The following is a 23,230-nucleotide window of genomic DNA, read 5'->3' as shown; positions in this document are numbered from 1 at the left end:
GGATGGATCCTTCCAACTAGAGAATGGTTATATTGAAGCTGGCATAACTCTGCTGATGCTGTGCAGGAGGAGTCCTTTTCTGGGCCCTTTGCCTTTATTCAGTAAGAGTGAATTGCATCAGCGTCAGTCACCCATATCCATTTCCATACTCCACACGGCAGAGCTACATGCCATTTTCTTCCTTATGATTATGCTTTATTATTTCTATTACATCAGTGCCTGGAGGCCTTGGGATAGACCACGTCTCTATTGCATTCACTGCTGAATTTACACAATGACGTACAATCATGGCAGCAAAAAAGTTCCTGAAGCACAGTATGCTGTGAGCTGGAAAGGCATTTGGGGTAATAAAAGAGGGAAGTTAATGATAACATATTCTCAACCAAGGCACAGTGAAATCATTGTAAATTCCATTATGGGTAGGTGATTTAGCTTCGGTGGTGCATCACTGCGGGGAACAACCTTGATGTAAGTGTCATAAAGCTTGGCACAGCATCAAACCCACATGCAATAAAGCTACAGGGCCAAAGCGCTTCGGCAGATCCTCTCCGGGCCCTTCCTTCCCCTTCCAAGCTTTTTCCTCATCAACTCCCTATTGTGTAAACTGTGCTTGAACATCATAGCTGTGCTAGAGGTGGGACACCACAGGGTTAGGAAAAAGTTTGTTCTTAATTTTTCTTCTTCTTTTCTCTTTTTTTTTTTTTTTTTTTTTTTTAAAGTCCTCTGTGTTTCCTGGCTCTTGTGGCTTGAAGTCACACCCTTGATGTAACTTCATTGCGGTTCATTTTTCTTGTGGTCTAATTAAATCCGGCTCCAGACAGAGTTGTGTGTTAGCAACAACAGGAGGAGGAGGAGGCAGGAATCCAGAGATCTAGGAATCATCAGGAATGTCATGGCCTGAAAAGTGAAAAATCAAAGTGGAGGTAAAGTAGCCCAGGGAAAATGGAGGAAGAAAATAAGGAGTGGAGAAATTCCCTAACCAGTCTAAAGGCAATTGAGTTGCTTATCACAGTATTGATAATCCAGAGCAGAGTTGGGTGTGGTGGAGGAATGTGAGTTCCTTCAGCCTGGAACACAACAGCTGTACACAAGGTCCCAGATGAGTCCTTGCTGTAACGCCTTTGACGTTACCAGAATTACATCAAAGATGTAAATCACATGGGGCAAAAATCAAATTAAGTGCTGTGTGCTTATGAGATGAAGGCTTTGTTAGCAATGGAGATGGGGGAAGGGTCCAAAAGGGAGAATTTGAGGGCCACCTCAAGGACTGAGTCTTTCTAAAGTGGTACAGTGGTAGTTCAAGCAGCTGTTGGGGAGAAAGGAAAGGAGATCATTCTGAGATAAAGCCTCCACTTGAATTTGGACCCTGGTTCACAATCGTCTTGTTTCTGGCTGTGAAAGTTCCAAACCCCAGCTGGAGAGGAGTGCTGTAAAAACCTCATTTACCAGAATAAGCAGAATTTTAATGCAGAAAATAGGTTTTCTGTGTCATGAATCTTTCTATTTCATTAAACCTCTTTAATACTGCTCAGCTATGTTACATTTATTGAATGTTCAGAGCTGTCCTCCTGTGTCAATAACTGCTTGGCTCTGCAAAAAATTGGACTCTTAAGAGAACATCGTGTTCAGCTGGAGTAAAGCAGGTGAGAAGGAGGAAAGCAATATATTATGTTGCATGTATGGCTGAACCTCTTTGAATCAAGATCTGATTATTCATAAGATGCAAATCTGCATATCAACTGCTGCTGGACATGTCTACACTGTGCAGATTTCTCTGTGCTGTACTGACTAGCATCCCAGTTCTAGCACGGTGAAATACAGGGTGCAATCCTTATTGACCTGAGAGATGTAGTATCTGTGGTGGCTAAGAGTAGAGAAGGCAAAAAGTCTCTGTTTCCCTCCCTGTGGTGAAGATAAGATGATGAAGTGATTTAAATGCTGAAGTGAGGTTTAAGACACTTGCTTCTATGCAATTCTCTGTTCTCAGTGTCTGATAATGGTAAGGATTTTATTGGAACATCTCCCACAGTGGTGAATATTTCTGCTTCTCCATGCCTGTCATTATTAATATTTATTTGTATCTCATTAGCTCCTAGCTGAGTTATCATGAGAAGAAATAAAAAGGTAGCTGTCACAGAGTCAGACCAACAATCCATAATCCTGCATCCTGTCTCAGAGAGTGGAAGGAAAAGAGAGTAAGAAACAGAGTCTGTCTGAGTGATCTGTCCCTTGGGATCTCCTCCCAGCTGCCACAGTTGGTAGTTCAGGGATTTCCTGAGCTGCATCTTGCAGCTGGACTTGAGACACTGTTCGTTACACCTCTTGTTTTCCACAGATATCTGTTCTGTCAGCCAGCAGAGTAACAAAGCATAGTCATAAAAATATGGTGCATTCTTGGTCTGTGTTGTTACCTGTGATCCTGTGATGGCTGGTAAAGCTGTCACAGATACTGAATACTTGTAGGGGAAAGCAGTAGACATCACTTCAGCCTGAATGTCTAAAGTTTAGTTTTTTAAAGCTGAGCTGGTCACCCTAGACTGCTTTTACAGGGTGGAGGGAGGAGGTGAAGGGTGGGGAGAGAAATAGGTGCCTTCAGCCTTTCACCTGTGTCTGAGACATGTAGCCTAAGATGAGATTAATTGCTCCCTGAGGGTGCATATCTATCTCCATAGACGATAAATGGAGTCTAGAATCCTAAACTCAGCCTTCAAAGTCAATACCAGCAAAACCATGTTGTTCAGTACTAATGAAAATAGATATTTCTTCGCCAGCAGCATAGCTAAGCCATCATCACTACCACATGTTGTTTGCCTGGGTTCAAAACATGACTGGATAGATTTTAGGAAGAAAATACTTTTTTCTGAAACACCACCTCTGACTTAGCAAGAGCCACAGAGGACTGGAGGCAGGAAGGGTGCTCTGAGGAACGTTCACAACATGTTTGCAGTGTCCTTGATGTCCCTTGACATCTGCTGGTCATGGATGCCAACACAACCGAACTTGTGGTCTGACCCCGACATTGTTGTTCTTATGTTCATGTCTGGAAGCTTAAGGAGGGACATAAGGATCTTATCCCATAGCCCTGAGCAGGAATGACTTCCTGAGCAATTCCAACATTTTTTAAAAAAAATGGTTTTCATTTCTAATTTTGTAGGAAAAGGGCAGACATAATTTCCCATGCACTAGAGTCTACTGTTTGATTTTCATTATCTATTTTTAGAGGTAAGAGGGATAGGAGAAATGAAAAGAACTTTGACTGTTTTCTGAAGCAAAAAACAAGACCAAAAGAAAGGAAAAAAAAAAAATCAGCCAACTGCCCTGAATTCTGGGAGTTCCAGTGCTACTGCCTTGGATCCCAGGAAAACATGGGGAATCCCTGCCATTCAGGGAAATCCCCCACTTCAGAGCAGTTTCCTGGTGCCACTGAGGATGCCTGAAGCATGCAGAGTTGCCAAGAGCTCAGCTGCTTCCCAGCAAGATGCTGATGAGGCCGGGGAGGCAGGACTGTTTTCACCAGCAAGCCTTCTGGCTGCTCAGAGGACTTCTGTTGAAGTAAGCCACTCCCAGGATGTTCTTAACCAAGGAACATTGTCTCCTTCCCTGCCCCAGAAGTCACAGTTACAGTAGAGAAGACAGGCAAAAAGTAGGATGAAAGAGGAGTCCCAGGAAAAAGGAGGAACTTGCCTGGGGTTACACAGTATGTCAGGGTTAAAGTCAGGAGTAGGACCTTCATCAGTTAAGTCCAAATACAGTACCTTGTCCACTGTCCCTCCCAACTTCAAGACAGCCTAGTGGCTGACTTAAGGCAAAAAGGGACAACAGTTTCCCTTTGAAAACCTTTCTGATGAGTCATGTTGCATTTCAGCTGCTAACACTTTTCACTAGTTCTCTGTTTTTATTTTTAAGGTATGTATTATTACCACTATTCTTCCACCGCTGTTTTCCTTTTTTTTTTTCCCATGCTACCTTGATGACTCCACTCACTGAGGTGGTCTCCAAACCTCTCCTCCAACATTAGCACATAAAATCTTTTCCCTTGTGAGGAAGCTGGGAACGTTCAGTCATTCTAGTTGAAGAAAAAGCAGTGGGAACTGCATAGATTTTTTTTTTCTTCCTTTTGTTGTTTTCTTTCCCCTTGTGCTGGTTAGTTCTGTTGACATAAGATTGTCCAGTGTGTACTTTTTTAATGGAAAATGGGTTGGCTGCTCTTCATCAGCCTGCAACATCAGCTTGGAATCCAGCCCTCTCGATGCCATGGATCCTCAGTCATCACAGCAACAGGTTTGTTGTGATGATGCCTACAGGTTGCGTTTTAGTCTGACACTGGAGCTATGCAATGCTCATTAGGAGATGTGAAGTGTTGTGATGGGCGTTAAGCAAGGTTGTGCCAAGCTGAAGCAACAGGTGTTAGAAGATGTCCAGAAGAGCAAACAGCAAAATCCTTCAGAGTTAGATTTGCCACCTCTTAGGAAAAGAGAAGGGTAAAGTCTAATCCAGACTTCTGATTGTTGCCTTACAAATGAGATATGCAAATCCGTAAAAACAATTTTGCATCTTTGGAAGTCATTTGTGTTCCAGAAGGGAAGGGGGTGTGTGTGTGTGTGTGTAAAATTTGCTGTTAGGCAAAGGATTGACATCTTGGATAAAAGACATGTTCTCTTCACATGCAAGGCACAGGCTCAGCTGTGTTTCACGGAGAATTTCTCTTAGGCTAATGGGAAGGGACTGTTCAGGCTCTGTAGCACATGTTATTTTGGACCTCCACACTGAGATGGCCAACTATCTTGGATAGTCAATGTCTTCAGAGCTGGCATCCTTCGAGTTTTTTACTTGATTTTCTGGATATGTCTTTACTGTCTGCTAACGGTGGCCTCAAGACTGTGCTTACCTCCTGCCCACATCCTAAGCCTTTGACCATGGTCTCTTGCATAGCTGGAGAGCATCCTTCCAGGCAAGTAGGACTAAGCAGGGTCAAATCTGCCAGCTGGATAGAACAGGACTCAGCATGCCCGTGGAGGCAGTCTGCAGGCAGGCTGGAGGTATCTGTGAGGCAGCCCAGGGTTCAGGGCATGGATGGGACGCAGAGCAGAATAGGTACTGTGTCTAGTTTCTCTCTTCAGGGATTGAGAGGCCTGAGAAGGTGATGATTTTGTCCCAGAGTGAGAGTGGCATTAATGCAAAGTAATGAACACTTGTAGATGGTCTCCTGACAGCAAGTTTGCTTGTCAGGCCATTCCTGAGAAATGCAATGGCATTTATGAAATGGTGGTCCAGACCCCAGAGAGTTAGATTGCTGTAGTCAAGGGACCATCTTTAAAATGTCAGCTTCCCTGTGAACTCAGGGGGGATGGAAAGCCAGGTTCCTCTGTTTCTGAAAGTCCCACTCACCTTCAGCTTTTTCCTTGAGTGCAAGTGGGCTCTTGCTCTTTTAGCTAGAAAACTCTCCTCATGTCTTTCTTTAGAAGAGCACCTAAATCCAGAATGACATCAGTCCAAGCCACGGGTATCTGTTGGGGGCAAAGCACAGTACTGTGCAGGTGGAGAAATGTTGGCCTTTTTCCATGCCCAGCTGAGATCAATCATCTATTCCTTCAGGAAACTAGTGTCTGGTTGCAAAAATTTTGTGTGTTACAGGAAGACAAAAATCTTTTGGGGAAAAAAAGTTTTTCCTAATGTGAATGTATAACACTGAACCCAGTTCATCCCATATCTCAGAGGTATTGTGAAATAAATAATAAGGGTGTAATTCTAGCAGCCTTGACATGATTTTTAGCACTCATACCTTGTCTATCATCTTCATTGCACTGTGAAATACACCCTCCACAAATTACTCAAAGAACTGCATGTTCCCTATGCACTCAAAATGATCTCCTCTGGGACTTCTCTGCTCAAGAGTTTAAAAAAAGTCCATCTGGGATGGTGAAAATACCTCAGTCCATCTTTCAGAACTGCCTTGTAATGTCTGTACACATCTGACCATTTTTGACTGTACATATTAGAAATTCCTAGATTAAGTTGTTCAGATCTTGTCAGATCTGTTAAGCCAGTAACACGATACGTTTAGAACAGGAGATGAGAGCTACCACTTCTTGTTCAGCAAAAAGTCAACATCTCTCCAGGGCCCTGGGCCATGAACCTGCTGATCCAAAGAGTTCTGTTAAATACATAGGTAAAGCAACTTTATTTATATGATGGTACAAAGGGACTGTTTAGTTTAGGGAGGTTCAAGTGTGTGCCAGTTCCAGATTGTAGGTGATGACTCTATGCAGTGTCCCACCTTTGCATGGGGTGGGAGGGGCAGTGGCTGTCAGAAAGCATGAAAAGTCCAACAGCCCAATGCTTCAGGTCACCCGTTCTCAGAACCAACAGCCCCTGTGGCCAAAAAGGGTGAGGGTGCTCATGTGTGAGAAAAGTTCCAAAACAGGTATTGATGTTCTGCCGCTAGTTGCTTGGATTATCCAGAGTTAACTGAAAACAATGCCCAGCTCTTCTGTATTTCTTTATCTTTTTAGTTTGGAGTTTGTGTTTGGTCGTATAAAGGGTGGCATTTTAAGAAATCCATGAAGGCGGTAAAACCATAAATCCTATTGTCATAGTGTCCATTCTCCATAAAGCAATATCCACACATAATCCTCTTGCAGCTCATTCCCACCGATGTATTGTTCAATGCTTGCAGAATCAAATCCCTCTAAGGATGTTTGTACAGAGTGAATTGTGACAGTAATCCAGATTTATGCTGCTTAATTACTTACAGCTAATAGGGCATGTGACTGCATTTGCCATACTCTCTGAGATGTCTCCAAAGCTTGCATTGGGCCAAGCTGTCCAAGGTTGATTTGGGTTTTTTTTTCCCCCATCAGACCTCACTCAGGCAACACTCCCAATGACTTCAAGACAAGAGCTTCCAATTGTTCCTGATTTTCATTAATCAAGCTAAAATCAGATACAGACCCAAGGGAGTTTGCCTGCTTATAGAAGGAGTGAAAACTAAGTCAAGAGACAAGAAATTCTATGTTGTATTGTGCTATCACCGTCTTCCAGTTTATTTGCATTGACTACCTGTTCATTTCAATTCTGAAATGGTCTAAAACATCACAGGGACTGGAACACATAAGTTTCTAGGTTCTTTTGAACATGTGATCCTCTCTTACAAAATCCCTCCCACCCTCTGAACATCCACCCATACTTCAAACCAAAATGTAAATGCTGGGGCCAAGGCATTACACCAAAAATTGGGCAAAATTCAGAATTTTCATCCTGCAGAAAATCCTGACATTTCAATGTTTGTTTTTATACCACACTGGAACAAAGAGTAGAAATGTCAAGACTTTTTCTCTGGGTGGAAATTTTGGGGAAAAAAAACCAAACAAACTTTTTTTCTGGCAAAGTCAAAGCATTTTGCCTGACATTTTCAAGCAAAACAAAACATTTCGACATTCCTGAAATCAAAATGTTTTCTTGTGGTGTGTTAAAATGACCCCAAAATGCTCTGTTTCAAGTCACTTCAGTGTTCAAACTGTGCTTTCCCCTTGTGTTATAGCCTTCTGGGATATGTAGTTTGGAAGTTTGCTCTTTGCAGTCTCCATGCCTGGATTGTGTGAGTTGTTTCATGCCTAAAGACTCTGACAACCCATATAGATAATCATCCTTGCACAAGGCAAAAAGAGAAACATCTGCATTGCATTATAGGATAACAAAGAGTGTCCCATCTACTGAGAAAATGTCCTGAACTGTAACCCTGCACTCTTACTGGAAAGTAATTTGTTACTGAACTCATCTGACTCAAAATGTTTTGGGCCAATTCAGAAATAACATATTCTGTCTTGGGTCAGTGATTTTTTTTCTTTTTTTCCAGTATGTATGGATTTTCCTCCAATTTACCATTTTAACAAAATAGCAATGTTTCTGCAGAGACTGGTTTCCCCTTGAGTTTTGAGTTAAAAATGGCACATCTGCTTATGTCCAGGAAAGAAGGGAAAGCTGGGAATCTTGGTATTTTCTTGATGCTCAGAGCAGGAGGCAGGACTTAAGGTCACTCCTGGTTTTGGCATTTCTGATAGGAAACTTAAGGCAGCTTGTTGAGGATCTAGTTTTTTATTCTGCTTGAGCCCACCTGCTTCTAAGGGGAGCCCAGGACGGCACAAGTCCCACTTGATGGCTGATATACCTAAAAATATGTGGATCTACTTCTAAGGAGGCTGCCCACCATCACATGTGAAGGTTGTAATAGCACAAGAACTCCAATCCGGGCTTGCAAACTCTAGGCTTAGCAGGGCTGTGTAGGTTTATCTTCTTTTTGTGACACCAGTCAGACACTCACCACTTTTCTTGCTCAGATCCACCTTCCTTGTTTTCATGGTCTTCAATGAAAAGGCAATGCCTGATTACCTTAACATGAGAGTATCAAAAGCAAAGTAGTCTTGGTAGTCTCTCTCCTGAGATTTCATAAATCACTGCCTTGAGATTTGGAGCACACACAGGGCTTTCGCTCTGACCATTGCCTAATGATAGCTCCCACTCTCTGCAAGGTCTTCACCCTATGGACTGATACAATCCCTCCAGAGAGTCCAGCAGAGCATTGCAAACTAGTAAGGATTAAGAACCCAGGATAAGATGCCCTTACTGCAGGGTAAGGCTCTTAAATAGGCTGCTGCTGGGTTGCAGATCTTAAAATTGAAGTAACCCTCCTGAGCATGAGCTCTCCATTCTGCTTTGAAATCCTGCTTTAATACCCAGACTCATCCCATCTAGTTTTAAGCACTCAAAACCCTGCCTCTGTAGTCTACAAATAGAATCATAGAATGATTTAGGTTGGAAAAGACCTTTAAGATTACTGAGTTCAAACGTAAACCTAACACTGCCAAGTCCACCACTAAACCATGTCGCTAAGCACCACATCTACACATCTTTTAAATACCTCCAGGGATGGGGACTCAACCACTTCCCTGGGAAGCCTGTTCCAATGCTTGACAACCCTTTCAGTGAAGAAATTTTTCCTAATATCCAATCTAAACCTCCCCTGGCGCAACTTGAGGCCATTTTCTCTTGCCCTATCACTTGTTACTTGGGAGAAGAGACCGACACCCACCTCGCTACAACCTCCTTTCAGGTAGTTGTAGAGAGCAATAAGGTCTTCCCTGAGCCTCCTTTTCTCCAACCTAAACAACCCCAGTTCCCTCAGCCACTCTTCATAGGACTTGTGCTTCAGACCCTTCACCAGCTTCATTGCTCTTCTTTGGACACACTCAAGCATCTCAATGTCCTTCTTGTAGTGAGGGGCCCACAACTGAACACAGTATTCGATGTGTGGCCTCACCAGTGCCAAGTACAGGGGAACAATCACTTCCCTGGTCCTGCTGGCTATGCTATAAAGGCAAGATCCCTCAGAGAGTGCTTCAGGTCTTAGCTGTGATGAACCTTCCTCAGCTGACTATGGAGGAAGACCCAAAAGACTCTCCCCCTAATTTTGCACCTCTGTTAGGAGCCTGGAGATAAGTAGGAGGAACAGGAGCATGTGTGCCTCCTCAAGAGTCCACTTCGGGTGTATAGGTGTTAGCTGGCTGAGAAGCAGCGAAGTATAGCTGATGTGTATTTTCTCAGCAGTATAATAAAACCCCCAAACCCATGGTAAAAAGCCAGTAACGTATTACATGTATCTTTAAACACTGAATCTGCATCAAATTCATTCACATTGTATTTGTCAAATTATGGCCACACACATTTGTTGACAACAGGGTACGATTGCATCTTCCCCCATGGAGAGCAAGACAGTAATGTCATAGCTTCCAGACAGACTCTCCTAACAGCTGTACCATAATATGCTGAGGCAAAACCTGGGGAAAAACCCACAGTAGTTATTCAGGCAAATACTGTGTTTGTACTGTATTGCCCTTTCCCATTCTTTGTACATTGCCAGCCATGGAATATGAGCTTTTGGCAAAACGATGAGTGGGTCATATCTTTCCACACATGTCAAGATCACCTAACACACCTTGTTTACTAGCACAGTATAAATAACAAATATTACCAATAACCTCATACTTCCAGTACCTGGTGTTCCCATGGGTGCTGGGCAGCTAACTAGTCCTCGTCTGGCACCATAATACGGCAGGATCTGTGTGAAGTGAACATGGGCTATGGTTTGGAAGATGCTGTTGGCATGTCTGTACTTTCATTTCATTTGTAGCTGACCTTTATGAGTTAAACACTAGTAACCAAGACGTTAAGGTACAGATGGTGGTATGAGTAGTTTCAAGCAGATTCCTTCTTTGATACAGCAATGATTTTGCTGGAGGTAAGTTGTAGGGGACAGAGCAGGTAACACAGCCAGACTGATGACATGTTCATAATATCTAATGACCACAAAATAGAGATTTCCATGAGATCATAGTTATTCTCACACATATTCATTACAAGGAAGAGTTTGGGCAGGAGATCACTTTTTTTTTTCTTTCTCCTCTGGCACCGGTCCTGAACCAAGGCAGGGAGAGTACAAAACATTGTGTGTGTCCACAGTGAACTTGGCACTGATTTCCAGAGAGTCCAAAATATCATATCCTGCCACTGCATAGGGATTCACGCACACCTATCCAGCAGGAAACACCTTTCACCTCTGGACATTCCTGTTTTGGTCAAATATGCAATGATTTTGGTAGGATCTCAGATCAATTCCCAGTGAAATAGATAGATGATGATTACTTGTAAAGTGGAACTGCTCCTGAATGCAGCAGTACAGGTTGCCCAGAGAGGTGGTAGATGCTCCATCCTTGGAAACATTCAAGGCCAGGCTGGATGGGGCTCTGAGCAACCTGATCTAGTTGTAGATGTCCCTGCCAATTGCAGGGGGGATGGACTAGGTGAGCTTTAAAGGTCCCTTCCATCCCAAAGCATTCTATGATTCTATGATTCTATGGTCAAGACCTTAAAATGCCCAGAGCATTTGGAGTGAATAAATCTTCATGAATCTTGTGACTTTGTCAGATCTGTACCCCATGTGGAACAAATATTAACAAATACTTGAAAATGAAAAAAACTAAAAATAACAAATATTTTAAAATACTGAATGTTTCCTGGCAAAAATATGTCCCCATCCTACAGATGCTATTGTTAGAACACATTCATCTGCCTAACTGGCTCTCACTGCTCATTCTATGTAGAACAGGCAGAAACCAAATTCGTCACTGTAAAATAATGTAAAATCCAAGGAGATCATAAAGTTGCTCTTTCAAGTTGATCTATTAATCTGATTAGCAGGGTATCCTGTTCCAAAACTCCAGAAAAGAGGAATGTTTTCTAACAACTGTCAAGATTTCTTCTCACGGTATCATAGCTGAGGTTTCTTTTCCTAGAGGACAAGATCTGCCTTCATGAGCCAGTCAGGTCTAGGCTTTTACCTAACAGGGGAGAGAACTGTTGTTCCTAACTCCTGTAAGTGATACAGTTATAGCCTGACATAGGAGAAAGTAAAGTTCATAACAAGTGTCAAACTGGAGGGTAAGTATTAGGATGTGTTCATAGATCCTCATGGATTATCTCCACCACAGAGAAGAGAAATAACCTGAATACAGGAAATATACAATGAATCCCCCTGTTTCTTTAGCCACAAGTGAGGCAGTAAGCCTTTGATGCAGAGCGTCTGAATAGAATTTTTTTTATGGAGTCAGAGACTACTTTTCTAACTAAACTCAGATCATGTCCATTTGCCATGTCATAAAGAACCTGACCTTCTAAAATGAACTTTGGAGCTACTGCAAAACTAACAGTTCTAATTCTTCAGGTCATAAGAACTTAATTAAAAAATCCAGTTGCATTACTTGCCCCAAAGAACTTTCTTCAACTCAGAGGATGCAAATTCTCCATTCCATTATTTTCCCCTCCCTAGCATCCATTAGCCAAGAGAAACACACTGGGGCTGTCCCTGCAGTGGCACCATGTTACCTGGGGTGGGGTTGGCTGAGGTCTCTTTACTTCTCAATGATCTTGTGGAAAATTGACAGGGAATATGCTCTAAGATTAATTCTTCCAGGGTTCCAAGATGAAGTTTTGTTGTCTTAACCTACCCATCTTCCATAATTAACTCTCTCACACATTTGACCTAGAAGACATTTGTTTAAGAGAAGCTAGAGAAGAAAGAATGGAGGAGTGGGGAGCAAAAGGGTTTTCATGTAAATTTTTGGTATCTATTTATCTGGTTGCTAACTTTGGTTCTTTTTACAGCCAATTAGTCCAAAGTGAGTTCCTCCAAAGGGCAACTAGGAACAGGGTTGTCACTTAGACAACCATTTATCTGCATTAAACTCAGAGGTACTTGATTATATTGGGTAGCCAAAGTTGCATGGGTTGCCTACCGTCACAGTGCCATCCCTTTCTCCAATGTGCACCCACATTAGGACAAGTGTGTCTTTCTACAAGGGCATAAAACTTAATTCATTAGTGAGGAGACACGTCTTAATGAAGGCAGAAACATAAATGATATCCAGCCCAGGGCTTTTCTCACATGGTATTTTGTGAAAACCAGCAAGTTCCCTGCTGACTTTCATTCTGCGGTTAGGAACAAGTGTGTGAGCTGTTCTAAAGATGATTCTGGGGAAGTAGCCATCATTACTGGATTCAGATGATTGGAAGCTGACTGATGTTGCGGTCACTTTGGTATCACTTGAGGAATTGTTTTATGCAGAGATGAGTCATGTTATTGGTGGAGCAGAACCTGACCCTAGGGCCTGCAAGCAGTGGGAAGAACAACCGTTGCACCACCCTCTAATAACACACAGACCCAGGCAAGAGCACTGGCCAGCCAAAATAAATTAATTGCATCATCCAGTGGATATTGTTTTATATCAAAGCCTCCTTCTCCCTTTAATAAGGGTAGTAAAAATGTCTCCATTAATTGCTTTCACTTCAACTAGCCAGCTTGCGCCTTCCAAGCCTGCTGAGGACAAGAGCTGGTGTGGGGAGATATCTCGTTCCAGAAGCAGTAGCAGAATGAATTCCTTGCTCTTAAAAGTCACAGGAACTTTGTGTTTACCAAAGATGGCTAAAGTGTGCCCAAGATTTTCTAAGCTTTTAGTGATTTGCTTTCTTTACCTCTGTCATTCTACCTGCCGCTGCTCAGTAGCAGAAGAACCATGAGGCTATGATGGAGAATTAGACATGACAGAAATCCCTCTCCACTTCCATTACCAGTATATTCCAGGACTGGGAGTCCACAGCATCATTTGATCTCTCAAGGAGAGAAAAGAAATACAAAAAAGGAGCCCTTGGAATTTAGGGCATTTGGCCCTCAACCAGACAGATTTGAGTAAACAAATGATGAATGAGAGGGAGAGAGCCTGGCTAGGGTGAACTGAGAAGCCTGTACTAAGCCATCCTGGCATTGATAGAAGCATGCAGCAAGGCAAGAGGCTAGAAGGCTAGAAGCACAAGTAGGCAAAAGGCTGCAAAACAAAGTGAAGATGGAGGTTCTGGTGGAGGGACAAATGTAGAGCTCTTAAGAAGTACAGAAGTAAAGGAGCAGGGAAGACAAAATTCTGTTGGGAAATCTGTCTCTTCCTCCAACCCAAACCCTCCAGAATAGGGCTGAATCCCATCACTGCTCATGGTATTCACTCTCCAAATTTCTTTTATGCCTCTCATAAATCCTTGTTTGGACTTTGATCCACCCAGCAACTTTTTCCATTTTGACTTCATCACCCCTTTCACAGCTGCCCTCCACCCCACCCAGTCTACTGGCTTGTCTTGCAGCTTCCAGACTCCCCTGTACTTTCCTCTCAAGGCTCTGTGTCTGCCTTGAACTAAGATCCCTGATCCTCCCTTTCTAGTCCTGAGACCCAGCCTATTCTACTGACATCTCTGGTGGCTTCTTTCTTACTTACATGGTCAAAGTCAGAAGTTCCCAAAGTTTTGCTCTTGAAATGAGACATTAGGGTGTGAGATGAACAAAGCTGAATTCATATTTAAGACAATATTTTTATGTTCAGTAGAGATAACATGATATTGATGAATATGTATAATGTTATCATAGGCAGAACTAGACAGCACATGTGAAATTCATACTGGACGGGGACTAGCACAGCTGGAGGAGATCTATATTACCTATGACTTGAAGATCAGCACATTCTGTCAGTGTTGGTTACAATTTTAAAAGTCTCTTCCTTTGGGAAACCTGGGCCAAGGGACTGAGATACATGCTTTCTGTTGAATCACTGTGACATATGTAGCTAAACTGTCTTGACATCTCAGCATATTGGTATCCTCCTCCCAGACTAATTTCTCATTCTCTTTAGGTCTTAGAATAATGTTCTCCCTTCTATTGTGCCAAATAAGATCCTCCTGCAACTTCTTTCTGCAAGACCTTTCAGCAGTTTGTTATTTTATATCCCTGTGCAGTCTCAGCTGGGATGCCTGTTGAGTACAGTAGGATGGACCAGGTGCATACATTCGGTTACCATTAACATAGTGCCAGTAGCAAGTCTCTTCTTGCATGGTTCCAGTGGGAAACAAATGTAAGATGAACTGCAGAAGAATCCTACAGTGATGGAATCAGCTAGGCCAGACACCCAGGACAATACCATCTGCCTCACTCAGAGACTGATGGTTGTGGGCATCAGCATGTGAATCCCTGGGAGCACAAAAGAGCAGATGCTTCAAACCCTTTGAGGTTGACCCATTGCTGAGCAACATTTCTAGTGTTTGGCTCTGCCTCAAGACAAGCCTTGAGTTTCATGCATTTATAAGGGCAGAAGTCAGCTCTGATAGAATCAGAATGGGTCGCCTGAAATGAAAGCTCAGCATTGGGTGTGTAGCAAAAAACATGCCAGATGTCCAACTGGGCAAAACATGAAAGAGGTGTGAGTGGGTAGGAGGCATGAAACAAGCCTTTCCTCGTTGCTTGCTACACAGCTGGTTGAAATGTGTCAATACAGGTATTTCAGGGATTTTGCAACTCTTCTCTTACCCTGGTAGGGGCCCTGAATTTTGGACACTCCTGATTCCCATTCAGACATATACTTGTTAACCCACATTGGAGCTGGAACCATATGGTGTGTGATAGAAATTAGATTGTCTCAAAACCTGGAAGAATACTTCCTGCTGCAGAAGCAAAGGGAAGGGTCCCCTGATCATGGCTCTGCTTAGACACAGTCTTTGTGGCAGACCCAAAGTTTCCCATTCACCTCTGTGACCAGGATAAAAGGGTGAGCAGGCTTTTTGCGAGTAGAACATGAATGATACAGCACACTAGCAGATATAAGCAAGTAAATGAAGGTTTATATAACTGATTCCCATGTCTGATGAAATGATAGTGTCATACCAAAGGGGTGAGAGTCTTCCAAATGGAAGGTACGCTCACAGAAGCTGGTGCAACCAGAGACCAAACCTGATTTACAGACCTGGGCAAGGTATATTCGACAGGAGCTATTTGCCTTGTTTGTCTTCTCAGAGCAGTCAGATGGGGTTCAGCAGGACAGAGATGTTAAAATTGGACTGGAAGAACAGTCCCAACGATCCTTCTTCCTCCACCCCCCCAAAAAGAAGCCTTTCTCCTCGTGATGCACTCATTCACAGTCTTTTCCTCAAATGCACAGAGACTCTGCGACGCCAGAATAAATGAATTGCATCATTTGATGGATTTTATCTTCAATCAAAGTGCACCTCTCCCTTTAGCAGAAAAGCTATAAAAATGTCTTGATTAAACATGGAAGCTCCAAGGTGATTCTTCTGACTGAGTAGTGAAATGGTTGGAAAGTGACCTCCAGGTTAACTCCTTTTAGGTTCCTGGCCCTGAAGCTGATAAAAGAATACCCCATGAGAGCAGAGCATTGTCTTTTGAAAACCAGTAAAAAAGAAGATAAACACACACACTGTCAGTTGTCAGGAGAGACGTGACAGATCAGATGGAGAGTGCATGCATGATTTGGGGGGCGGGGGGGAGGGGTTAGTCCTAGGCTCTTGGACTGGCATTTTCTTATCAGCAAACAAAGGACATGAGAAATACAATCCAAGAGGGTTTTCCCCTAGGTGTTTTAGCAGTGAAACCACTGCCTTGGTTTACTCACCACAGCTGGTGCTGTTGATACAGTAGGCCTTGCAACATGTACTGAGCAGACTTTGCCCGGCAGGCCAGATCAAACCCAAGCACATGAATGAGCACAGGAGAATAAACTCTGCCTATCTAAGGCTCATTTTAAGAACATCCAGGTGCTCCTTGTGCCTTGGAGAGGTCCCAGACCTCTGGCACGCTTTAATGGGTCAGAGAGAGGAATCACAGTCACATCACAACCCCGTGGGCTTGTTCTGACAGTAAGCAGAGAGGCTCGTTCCCTAGGGCTATGAGGTGAACAGTTTCAAAATTCATATGAATATGTTATATTTAGCAGAAGAACGCTACAGAAGCTCTTTGTTGGGCTGGACTGGGCCCTGTTGGCATTGATGCCATAACCAAGCCACGGAAGTCTTGTCCCTGGGATGGTGGCTCTCAGGTACATCAAATGGGCCAACTATGGCTAGCAGAGCACATGATGGCACAAAGTGCCTGCTGTACTGCCCCAGCTTGTCCTTCCTTTCTGCACAGCCTTTGCTGGCACCCGAACTGCCTTGTCATCACCCAGCAGAAGTATGGCCAACTGAGGGAGTTACCCAAGCTGGAAAAGTTACCACTCATCCAGCTGACCATGCGAATACACCTCGCTTGCCCTACTTGTAAAACAGTTGCTCCAGTCACCTTCCTGTAAGAGATGTGGGAAGCCAGCAGCCTCCAGACCAGCCAGCGGCCTGCTGAAATGGCTGGGTAAACCTTTGTGTTTGTCTTTTCTCCTCCTACCCTTTTGTCTGGCTTGTATCTGTAAACCATAACTCCTCAGTGTGGGAAGTCTCTCCTACTAAACAGATTCCAACACAACAGAGTGGAGTGCAGCCCACAGGTATGACTCGAATGGTAATGGTATGGTAAAAGCCTGATGACCCCTTTTGAAAAAGTCCAAAAAAAGTACCAAATCTTTCATCCTAACTGAATTCTAGTCATGCAGTTATTACTTCAAATTACTCTGTAATTTCAGATGATGGCATTCTACCCTTTTGGCCTTAAACTGTGAGAATGATGTTATCAGTTGGTATTTACAGGGTGACCCCCTCCTGCAGATGGACAGACAAATGACCAAGAGCAGCCCCATGTGGATTAAAGGTTAGGTCCACCGACAGCTCTCTGAGGAGTGATGCAAGGAAGGCTGCATCCACACCTGTAGTCTTTACACCACAGGGAGATCATCTTCTCTGGAGACCAGCTAGGCTGGAGGTACAGGTACAGATACTAAAAGCTGCCACCTGCCACATGCAGAGGAGGCTCTAACCTCGACAGCCATCTCTCTTTTGTGTTTTTAACCATAGCTCTCCCTCATCAGGCTATTGTTCATCACAGCTGGTAGAAAGTTTAAATATGAAGCTTAATCTTGATGAAAAAAAGCAACTCCCCCACCTTAAAGAGAAAAAAAAAAAAAGCATGGCAAGGGTCTGCCCACAGTGTTCACAGCTTCCATAGAGCACACAATGTCTTTCCCATTTCCAGCGGTTGATGGGATGTGGCATTCTTTCTCTGGCATCCCTAGCTGTCAGTATCCAGACAGACTTAGCCCCTTGCTTCACTCCCCCTCTTCCTCAATGAATAGGCAGCAACATTATCTGACATAAAATCCTGGAAAGACAAAAGAAAGAAATAGCTGAATTCTGCCTCTCCCAGCCTGTGGTTGAGGGGGTGAGACAGGTAAAATGAATCAGGCCACAACATCTGTGAGATGAAATTCTAGCTCTCATCTGTCTTGGAAGGGCAGACCCTGACAATTTCTGTCTGTGCTAGGCTGTGTGCATATATATTTTATTTGACCATGCTTCATTTTATTTTATTTTACTCTACTCTCCTTCATTTGCAAATGTTCACAATGAATTTAAGACAGCTCTCCAGCTCAGATTTACAGCTGCATGGAAAGCAAGATTGTTACTATTTATAGTCATCTCAAGTTTGTTTCATCTGCCTACACAATCAATTAACTTCAGCTCCAGCTAATTTTGCAATCAGCCCAAGAAAAACGTCTCTGGCATAATAGCTTGTTTTCTCCTTCTTCTCCCTGGAGCTATAAAAAACTCTGTTCCCCTTCCTTATCCAAGTTCTACACCTGAGTACAGCATTAACTGGACTCATCCTCCATGTCTTTTGCCTCTTAGCAGCTTCTTCTTGGCTAACTTGACAGAAGAGCATTTACTTTGCATGATGGAGACCTTTTTTTCCCCTCTCCAATGGAGGTTTAGAAAGGATACGCCACCGTTTATTTTTCCATCAGCTAATTGCAAATATTGAAAGTGTCTAGACAGGGAGAAAATAGCTTTATAAATCATCAGCAAAAGGAATTTCAGTGCTATCTTAAATCCCACACAAATACTTTTTAAAGATGTTCAGTAAATATATATTTGTATATAGAAAAATTATGCTAACCTGGAACTCAGGTTGAGTGCACATCAGGAATTTAAATGCACAGGGGAGGGAATCACAGAACAAGGATGTTTTAACCACCCTACAAACAAGCAATAAAATACAGTAGATTAAAACTGAAGGTGTAGTCAAAACCAATGCTGAAGATAGTCATTTGGGGCAACTCTTCAGTTCCTCATTACTGAATTCTTGGTCTTCAGCAAAGCCTTGTTGATCTCATCTGAGCTAGGCCAGGGACCTAAGACTAAAAGGGCAGTGTAAACTCAGTCGAGTTGCACTGCATCTATGAACTTACCATTAATCATACAGTAAAGAAAGGAAAGGCAAGGGAAAGGAAGGACAGGGAAGACTCCACACCCTTCCAACTGGCCAGTGTTACAACCTGGTAGCTCACAAGTGGTTCAAGTGGTATAACCTGAAGAGAATCATTAGAAGTCTTTGATCAGCAACTGAAATCTGTGTTGATCCTGGCATCAGAGCTCCTGTCAGAGTCACAAAGTGCAGGGATGCCTCCTCAAGCCCCAGTGGTAACAAGACACTGCGAGGGCAAGTTTGCAATTCTACATAGTACTTAATGCCAATATAACCAGTAGGGTTCACGAGGTGTCCTCTAGTCCATCTTCTCCTATATGGTAGGATCAGAAATGCTTAAATCAGTCCTGACAGGTGCTGCATAAATCTGTACTTTAAAACCTCCATCTATGAACGTATTGCTCCCTCTTTTCCTGAGTACTAAAACACATCTAAGGCCTCTGTCTAGTGAACGGAAAAAGAGAGGCTAGATTAGTCTACCACCTCAGCTGGTACAGGTTGAGTCATAAGCCCAGGATTTTACACACTTCTGTAAGTTAGCTTCCAGAGGGTCACGGACTGAAAGCATTGCCCTTTGTGAGTCCAGTCGCAAAGGATCTCTCAGCTCAGACATGAGGTTCCTGTGGTTTTTCAGTAATTCTACATGCCTAAGACAACTTATTTAGAGAAACAAAAATATTGTTTGTCCTTGTGGGATAAACTATTTATTCAGTTCCTTTAAAACTGTCACATCTCTTTCAAAATGCTAGATGTTTGTTTTGGTTTGGTTATGTTTTTTTTAGTTTCTTGCTTAGCAGAAGAGAGAGTGTCTTGAGGAGAAAGAAAGGCATGTGCTACATACTCACTGAGGATGGAGGGAGAGGTCTTTTTCCCTCAGAGGGGCAACAGTCTCAGGATAGCCTCTTGCCCTTTGGGTTACTGTTCAAGTTTGGGCAGAGTTGAGGGCAAAATATGTAGATAACGATGGAGGAGAAGCTGTGAGATTATGGAGTACAGGGAACAGAAAAGGGATGTGTGTTAAAAGCATACAAGAAAAGGTTTAAAACAATGAAACCTTTCACTGATGGTCTAAAGCACTCCCCACTAACCCATCCATGATGCATCCCTGCCCTCTCCTTTCAGCTCCTGTTGTCCTCGTACTGTGGTCCACATGTGGCTGAAGACACACGAGGCCATTGTAAATGATATTTTTGCTTTGAGGTTTGATAAGGTACATCACGGCCTGTGAATGTTTTAGGTATTGTTTAGTTTGTTTGTCTAAAAACCTATTTGCCTTTCCTTTCCCTGGCAGCAATGCTCTGATTCTTTAGGGAACTGGAGATCTGTTTGGCTTCTCTGGAATCAGGATCACATCTTTGCCATACCCTGCAAAGTTCTGTCTTTACTATGTACCAGTGCCAAATAATGCTGTAGGAACTATGACTTCTTCTTCTTCTTGGTAATGGTAATCAGGAGCAAACACGTTTTATTCCCCAGCTCTGCAGGCTCCCAGGAGCGGCCATCACTCATCAGACATCTGCAACAGCTGTCCTTCCTGCTGGGCTCTATTCCAAGAAGTGACAACTAAGCCTCAGCCCTTAAAACCTTTGAATTTCAGAAGTTGATACTAACCTCCATACCTATAATGATCCAGATGGGAGTTGCTGACCCTTGAGAGAAGCCAGATTATGATGCAGATTATATCTAAAGACATGGCTGTAGCCCATCTTTTACTCTTGGAATATTTTCTGTCTGCGTGGAGAGAGAGAGATATGTTCTGAGATCTGAGGATCACTCCTATCACCAACTTGTGCTGCTGCTAGATTTGGAAGTTAAGACAAGACATGAACGGAAGAAACCATGTAAGCTGAAGGAAGCAACAGGAGTCAGTGAGGACTTTGTGGCATTCTTGGAGAAGGACAAGAGGTGTTGGCTGCTGCTTCCTTGACAGTGAGCTGGTAATTTGGCTGCTGACCTCACTTCTGTGACATTGTGTTTACAGAGGTTGCTATAGGAGTACAGCAAGTTCCTTTGAACTACAATTGCTTCAGATCTGCCACTAACACATTAGAAAGGCTGTGGTAGATAGACTCCCTGGCTGACATCTGTGGAGGACGGAAGAAGTCAGAAGCATCATTTTCTGCTTTGCATTCAAAGTTGTTTCCAAGCACCATTCCACTAAAGCTGGGAGTCCCCCACCCCCTCAATCCCAGCTGTTCATTCCCCTCATCCTTCTCCATGATAGGAAAGAAACATGCCCTAAACAGCAACACAAAGGACTCTGAGCATGGACCTCAACCACAGTGGTGATATGACATGGAGGGAGCAATGTGCTGTTCGTTCAGAGGCTGGAATGAGCAGCAGAGTCTGCATGATGCCACAGGAACTCTTACAGCTGGTGTATCCAATACCATCTGTTGTATCAAACTGCAGGTTTAGCTGTTGATAGCCTTTGAACCCCATTTTTTCTCTACCTCACACTTTATCCTGCTCTTTGCAGTTGGATAAAGAGTATTAAAACCAGCTATAAAAGCTGGGGGGAGATGTAGAACTTGTATTTCATTGTCCCAGAATAACTGTCTTGCTCAGAGCCACCAGAGCCTTTCTTATCCATTTATATGGCCATGGGCATTATCAGACACAATGCACTTGACATTGCTCCATTGGCTTTAATCAAAAGACCAATCTGGTTAAACATCTTCATTATCCACAAGGCCAAATTAAGTTGTTCCTGGCCTGGTGGTAGAAGAAGTTGATAAAAAGACTCTCCATGACTGCGTACATAATCCTTGCTGGTTTGCATTAAAAATATTTGATGTTGATTTTTCTTGGTCTTTCCCCAAGTTCAATTCAGCTCAGAGAAATTTGCCATCTCTGGAACCCACCTTCTGAGACAACTCCAAATACTGGGTTTGGTGAATTAGAAAACTTGAACAGCAGATTTGTGAGGCTGTATTATTTCAAAGTCTGTTTTTTGGCTTTCTACTGTCTAAACTAGTCAGTCACTTTCTTTCAACAGGAGGAGGGAAAGAAGGTCAGGTGAAGTGATGTTGACAAGTCACCTGAGACAAAGATTTCTTTGGCTGATGAGCCTTAACCAACTTCAGCTTGCATATGTCTAACAACCTTGTAAATTAAACCAGGATGAGCCTGCTTAACTCCTGAATGAAAGACTTCTGAGAACTATGCTGCGGCTTCTGAACTATCTTGGTGTTTGTGTAGCACACTTTAAAATATATTAGGAAACTAAAGCGCACTTTTCACAATGGCTGAAGATGTACTTCAAAGCCCTGGCTAGTTTGCTAATGTGGTAACTTCTGTCTCCTTCAATTTCCCACATAGCTTGATCTTGATACAACATTCTGCTTCATGTCCTGCTCTAGAGTATGACAAGCATTTATGTCTGCTGTACAAGAGCTGCATCTTCCCATACTGAAGATAGCTGCATGACCCTTACAGGTAATATGTTTCAGGATGAAATGAAGCTACCTCCACAGGACCACATATCTGCCTATCTTCATCCATGTCCAGGACATGCGAGACATGGAACAATGTGGTTTGAAAGAGAATAAGAGAATAGAGAATAAGAATACTTTGGTGGAAAAGTTGCAAAGGCTCATGGCTAATTCCTGTTCCACTCCTGTAGGCTGCTCATTTTGGTTGTGTGGATGCCTTGTAGTAACTCTGCTCTTAGGTGAGATACTGGCCCCTGCTAGCAGGGATTTGTCTCTGGCATTTCTATATTTCCCCCTATTTCAAATGCCACCATAATCTCCTTGAGACACCCACCTCATGGGAGAAATTTCCACTGGAAGGTGATCCAGAAAGGAAGACAGCAGTCAGACCTCTCCCATGGCGCTCACCAAGGCAGGTGGATCAGGTCATTCATGTGCCTAAAGAAGACCATGTGACAGAATTTAAATAATAATAATAAAAATTTAAAAATCCACTGGCTACTACAGCCTGTGACAGGGGGAGAGAAACTTTACACAAAGGCCTCAAGGCCATCGGGGATTTAGTCAGCTCTACTACAACAGGCTGAGCAGAAAGGAGGGATAAAGAGCTCAGTTTTCCCAGGAGGGATTTGTTACATACCTCTATCGTTTCTTTCAAAGCTTTCTTTGCTCTACCTGGTGCAGGCACTGGACATGGGCCAAGTGACCTTTGTGCCCCTGTATGCGAATCAGCCAGGAGCTGGGGGAAGCCAAAACTGCAATACAAGCAGAGCTGCCAATGCACTAAACTGAGCCGCCAGTGTCGGCCCTGAGGACGAAGGTTATTCTTCTAGTGTTTGATGCCAACTGGCACAGCCTCCCTCGTCTTCCTTCACACAAGGGTTGCCTGCTTGCCGCTCCCCCTCCATGGTATTTTGCCTTTGAAGTCACTTCATCAAGAAATTCTTCCCCTGTCAGGATTAATCTTCCACCTGCCACGCCATGAATAGCCACCTTTTTGTGTGTCTGC

General features: G+C 43.2%; 1 long non-coding RNA gene across 1 annotated transcript; it reads right to left on the bottom strand.

Moving 5' to 3' along the window:
- Positions 1 to 345: 345 nt before the first annotated feature.
- LOC148052366 (uncharacterized) lies at positions 346 to 22,896 on the bottom strand. The gene is made up of 3 exons (XR_015699344.1): positions 22,862 to 22,896; positions 22,556 to 22,659; positions 346 to 897 (listed from the first exon to the last, which is right to left on the bottom strand). It is a non-coding gene; the product is annotated as an uncharacterized LOC148052366 (long non-coding RNA).
- Between the last annotated feature and the right edge of the window lie 334 nt (positions 22,897 to 23,230).

Source organism: Nipponia nippon, unplaced genomic scaffold (genome assembly GCF_047370975.1).
Source record: "Nipponia nippon isolate SJK-2023a ecotype South Korea unplaced genomic scaffold, ASM4737097v1 scaffold_5, whole genome shotgun sequence".
Classification (NCBI taxonomy): domain Eukaryota; kingdom Metazoa; phylum Chordata; class Aves; order Pelecaniformes; family Threskiornithidae; genus Nipponia; species Nipponia nippon.
The sequence above is the reverse complement of the archived record's forward strand: the minus strand, read 5'-3'. Positions and strand labels throughout refer to the sequence as shown.